The sequence below is a fragment of the Mizuhopecten yessoensis genome, unplaced genomic scaffold (assembly GCF_002113885.1).
Source record: "Mizuhopecten yessoensis strain PY_sf001 unplaced genomic scaffold, ASM211388v2 scaffold716331, whole genome shotgun sequence".
NCBI lineage: Eukaryota > Metazoa > Mollusca > Bivalvia > Pectinida > Pectinidae > Mizuhopecten > Mizuhopecten yessoensis.
The window spans coordinates 734,772-740,602 of NW_018480063.1; the positions used below are offsets into that span (position 1 = coordinate 734,772).

Below are 5,831 nucleotides of genomic sequence, written 5' to 3' on the forward strand. Positions count from 1 at the left end.
ACACTGTACCCATAGGGGTATAGACAATGTATATATAATGTGTATGTGTGTATCTAAGACTTCTATCACTCACAAAAGTCATCTAAACAATCACATTTATGTTGATAATGTAAATATAAATCATTTGTTGTACATATCATTTATTTAAAAAAGAAACACACTTGTCAAGGTAATACCAGCATGTAAAATGGATGTGCGATTCACTGTACCCAGTGGGGAATAGACAATGTATAATGTTTGGATGGATGTGCTATTCACTGTACCCAGTGGGGTATAGACAATGTATAATTTTTGGATGGATGTGCGATTCACTGTACCCAGTGAGTTATATTCAATTTATAATGTTTGGATGGACGTGCGATTCACTGTACCCAGTGGGGTATAGCCAATGTATAATGTCTGGATGGATGTGCGATTCCCTGTACCCAGTGGGGTATAGACAATGTATAATTTTTGGATGGATGTGCGATTCACTGTACCCATAGGGGTATAGACAATGTATATATAATGTGTATGTGTGTATCTAAGACTTATATCACTCCCAAAAGTCATCTAAACAATCACATTTATGTTGATAATGTAAATATAAATCATTTGTTGTACATATCATTTATTTAAAAAAGAAACACACTTGTCAAGGTAATACCAGCATGTAAAATGGATGTGCGATTCACTGTACCCAGTGGGGTATAGCCAATGTATAATGTCTGGATGGATGTGCGATTCATTGTACCCAGTGAGGTATAGACAATGTATAAGGTCTGGATGGATGTGCGATTCACTGTACCCAGTGGGGAATAGACAATGTATAATGTTTGGATGGATGAGCGATTCACTGTATCCAGTGAGGTATAGACAATGTATAATGTCTGGATGGATGTGTGATACACTGTACCCAGCGGGGGATAGACAATGTATAATGTTTGGATGGATGTGCAATTCACTGTACCCAGTGAGGGATAGACAATGTATAATGTTTGGATGGATGGGCGATTCACTGTACCCAGTGGGGTATAGACAATGTATAATGTTTGGATTGATGTGCGATTCACTGTACCCAGTGGGGTATAGCCAATGTATAATGTCTGGATGGATGTGCGATTCCCTGTACCCAGTGAGGTATAGACAATGTATAATGATTGGATGGATGTGTGATACACTGTACCCATAGGGGTATAGACATTGTATATATAATGTGTATGTGTGTATCTAAGACTTCTATCACTCACAAAAGTCATCTAAACAATCACATTTATGTTGATAATGTAAATATAAATCATTTGTTGTACATATCATTTATTTAAAAAAGAAACACACTTGTCAAGGTAATACCAGCATGTAAAATGGATGTGCGATTCACTGTACCCAGTGGGGAATAGACAATGTATAATGTTTGGATGGATGTGTGATACACTGTACCCATAGGGGTATAGACAATGTATATATAATGTGTATGTGTGTATCTAAGACTTATATCACTCACAAAAGTCATCTAAACAATCACATTTATGTTGATAATGTAAATATAAATCATTTGTTGTACATATCATTTATTTAAAAAAGAAACACACTTGTCAAGGTAATACCAGCATGTAAACCCAGTGTAATCGGTTACTAGTTACTGCTTTGCTTATCTTCTGTTGGAAAGGTTTTTGGGAATATATTAAGTCTAACTGCCAAAACATTTGTTCATGATTTCAGTGTGCAATATGTTAATACAGAAGGGCATATGGTATATGTTTACGTTATATAGCTCTATCTGTACTAGCATCTCACAAGTTAGTAATGGGTCATGCGAGTTTTTAAACTGTCATCACACAATAAGACAAATTTTGGAGATTACTTGTTTTTACAAGTACATGCAAATTTAATAGAAATCAGCTGTTCTTTTAAAATTTGGTTCATAAGAAATCATAATCAAAAGTGGTTTTAAAGTGTTCCTACCAACAGAAAAGTTTCAATGTTCTACTTAATTTTGTTACCAGTCACATATCATGTATTTAATTAGGTATATGGGTTATAAACAAAATTAGTCTCATATCATGGGTTAAGCTAACAAGTTTATGTTAAAAGTATTGTCATTTAACCATTTGTAGTTTTAAACATATTTTATTGCCATAAGGATACATACAGCAAAGGAATTGGGCACAAGCTACATTACATTATGGAAGCCCTTTCCCAGTCGATATCACATGCTCTGTTAGTTTGTTTGAGAAAACGCACGCACGAGTTGAATTGTCGCGGAGTATAAGCAGGTTCTCTGTAGAGCTAATTGAGATGGTTTGCTAAATAGAACATTTTATTGTAGCTATAGAAATATTTTTGATATTGTTATATTGTCTGTTGTAGATGTGTGATAATGTAATTCTACTAGTATGTGCATATACGCAACTGTCTTTGTGTGGAAATTTGTTTGTAGTATTAAATATGTATAAGATGGATTATATTTTGTACATATTTGCTCTAATCAGTCCTGATTTCACACATGTGGGGTAAAACTTGACAATGAAGAAAACTGTAAATATTGGAAACTCTTTCTCTGTTGATTCCTCTTTGGAATCAGATGATCTGAAGAAAATGTCTCCTGGGTAATTCAGTGGGAATTTTAGAAAATGTTTCTTTAAGTTATACATTCATATGAAAATAGTTTATCAGATGAAATTGTTTTTGTTAATTATCTGTCAGAAAGAAGAAAAATGGATTACCTGGTACATTTGAATTCAATACAAAATAGTATCAACTTAATTTGTCATTTTGGTTTTCCTGACTTATTTTCTCTCCAGTAGGAAACTTCCTGATATACAGGTACCTGTGTTCCTGTTAACACTGCCATGATGTATCCAGTTATACAGGTCCATTTACACCTTGTTTATGTAATAGGACAGTAAGTACATTACTGCTATTATGTGGGGCCATCTATGATCAAATTCAGGTTTATTCAAATATGGTTATTTCTTTGTTCAAAATGTGTGATTTCACATTCCAGATGTAGGAATGAAAGGTATCTTACATTTACCAAACTTCTACCATGTTTCTTACATTGACATATTTACAGCATGATGGTAACATCGTAAAGGTTAGGGGCAGTCACTTTGGAATCAGTATTTCATGTTACATATTTGTGTGAAAATTGTATTAATAGTTTATAAGATGAAACAGCTTCTTTTTTCAAAGTCTGCCTTTTCACCATCAGCATTGTGAGAATTGTTGTACATGTATTTTAACGGAAAGTTGTCATTTATGGATATGTATTGGCGACGGTTTATACTTCTATAACACTGCTGTTCATTAATAATTCTAGTCCTATTTTCCCCCCCGTCATCTAATTTCATTTTTAACCTTCATTGTGCTTCATGTTGTGATAATTCTGTTCAGTTATAATCATAACACACCCGTATTTCATCGTCATTTCCAATAGCTGTAAGAACACATTATTTTGCTGATATTTGGGGATAGTTGACAGATTTTTTAATACCATTGATAATTTTATTTAGTTCATGTTTGAGAATTTTTCAACAGACTGGTTTCCCCGACTGTATTGTTATGATTTACTAGTTATTTCATTGGCTCCCTTGAAAAAAAAAAATGTTAGTGATGTTATCAAGTCATGGCTTAAAAAGTACATAAATTTACACATTGTTTTACAGTCACAAAATGATGTAAACATACATGCATTGTTGCACAGGTATAATGTTTGTGAGGTCAGAAAACAGTACAATGGCATTGTCTCGGATGTACTCGACACTTGATCGTGTGATTGTCATTATCTTTGTGCCAATGTTGTATTGAATGCACTAGTATATGTAATCATTAAATATTAAATGACTATTGTACAGTTAATAATTTGTTAATTATTTTTTGAACATCAATGATCTGGACTGAATTTATGTTGGTCTTTGATACCTGGTATCCTTAGCTAGATTTCTGCTTTATAATCAGTTGCACTATTTGTGGTAAAATCTGCAGAAATCAAATTGATTGATTTTCTTACACAGCGAAGTCATTATAAAACGAACCAATTCATTCAAAGACTGTACCAGCTATGGTGTGTTTGTAGGAACATGTAACTATGTCAAGAAAGTATTAACCCATCAAAAATACGGACATAATTGAGTAAGTGCCTACAACCTCATTAAATGTACACACTAAGACTCCATCCTTCTCCAAACTTGGTGTGAACATTGGAATTTTACAACCATACAAATAAGTTATTGGAAATTCATACATGCAACAGATGTCAGAAATTTAAGGAGTTAACCATAACCCAAATTGAATAAACACAAATTCTGCTTATCTTCAAACTCGAACTCAGCATTGCCATCATACAAGGACATAGGAAGTTCAAATACATCCATTAATATTGATTTCTCAAGTTAATGTTTGGAATATGTCTACTCTGCCAATCACTGTACTCCCAGTAAATGCCTGCTGGTACACAGACCTAGTCATCTTTAAAACCTTGTCTGGGCATTGACACCATAAAAGCCAACATCCAAATCCATACTTAGAAGATTACCTATACTTATGTTCTGCCCTAGATTTGAGCTCGAATTGCAATTTTGTTCACACTCTGGTATTACATGTATCTTTTGTTTTGTAAAATACTTATGTACATATCACACCCAGTTAAAATTCATGCTCAAGGAATTTCTCATGGTGTCAATCGTGTTCCATACAAACATACACCAGATCTAGTTAATCCATGCCCTACCCTGTATACAGTTTGGATTTCAGTTATTTGTATGGTGATGTGTAGGAAAATACAAAATCATGCATTGTTGCAGTTGACTAGAACAGTTACCATGTTAAATCCACGCATTCACTCAAACACAAAAATTACCCAGGTTATGTATTACTAGGTAGTTATGACTGCTTTGATTTAAGGTGAAGCTCAAAAATTTGACCTGTTTGAAGGGCTGATGTTATTTATGGGTCTACCATTCTAAATTTGATATACAAGTTATTGATTGGTACGTCTTCAGTATTCCTCATAAACCGTGGTCTTCGTGTGATGTTAGAAGGTCCTAGAAGAATGCTGTCCTGAAAACCTGGATCTAGTGATTGTTTTGCACAAATGGTCACTAACCTTGACCTATGACCTCAAATAACAAGATTCCTCCCCATTTCATGGGTAATCATCATGGGAAATTAGGTCTTAGTTAAAGGCTAGAGTCTTAGAAATGATATTTAATTCACCGGAGTCTAGAAATGACCTTGGTGTCTCATGTGGTCTCGTGACCATACATGGGTCCATCTGGTAATATACATGTATCAGTCATTGTTAGCTAGGCTGGTTGCAAAACAAACTTTATTTTCTGTGTAGACCATGTATTGGCTACATCTATAATAATCTAAGCATGTAAAAACCATCTATCCCCATAAAAGATTGAACCTTCATACATTGGGCCTTGTGGCAGGGAACCTGGACAAGTACCATGATAAGTTTCCAAAATTGAAGAATTGCTGAAACACAAACAAGAGGCCCAATGGGCCTGCATCGCTCACCTGGTATTAATCTCACACTTGTAATCTTAAGTTGTTTGAAGATTTTAAGACATCTGACCCCTGTGACCTTGAATGTGGGTCAAGGTCATTTATTTTAACAAACGTTGTAGCCCTTCATCCCAGCATGCTACAGACCTAATATCAGTACCCTGGGCCTTTCGGTTATTGAGAAGAAGTTGTTTAAAGTAAAAAGTTGACGCCAGACAGACGGACGACGGACGCCGCACCATGGCATAAACTCACTTGCCCTTCGGGCAGGTGAGCTAAAAATGAACACAGGTATTATTTGTACCATACTAATGAAAAATAACAACAAAATACAGGTA

General features: G+C 34.7%; 1 long non-coding RNA gene across 1 annotated transcript; it reads left to right on the forward strand.

Moving 5' to 3' along the window:
- The first annotated feature begins 1,226 nt into the window (after window positions 1–1,226).
- On the forward strand, window positions 1,227–3,840 carry LOC110443178. The gene is made up of 2 exons (XR_002462079.1): window positions 1,227–1,325; window positions 1,580–3,840. It is a non-coding gene; the product is annotated as an uncharacterized LOC110443178 (long non-coding RNA).
- Window positions 3,841–5,831: the final 1,991 nt, after the last annotated feature.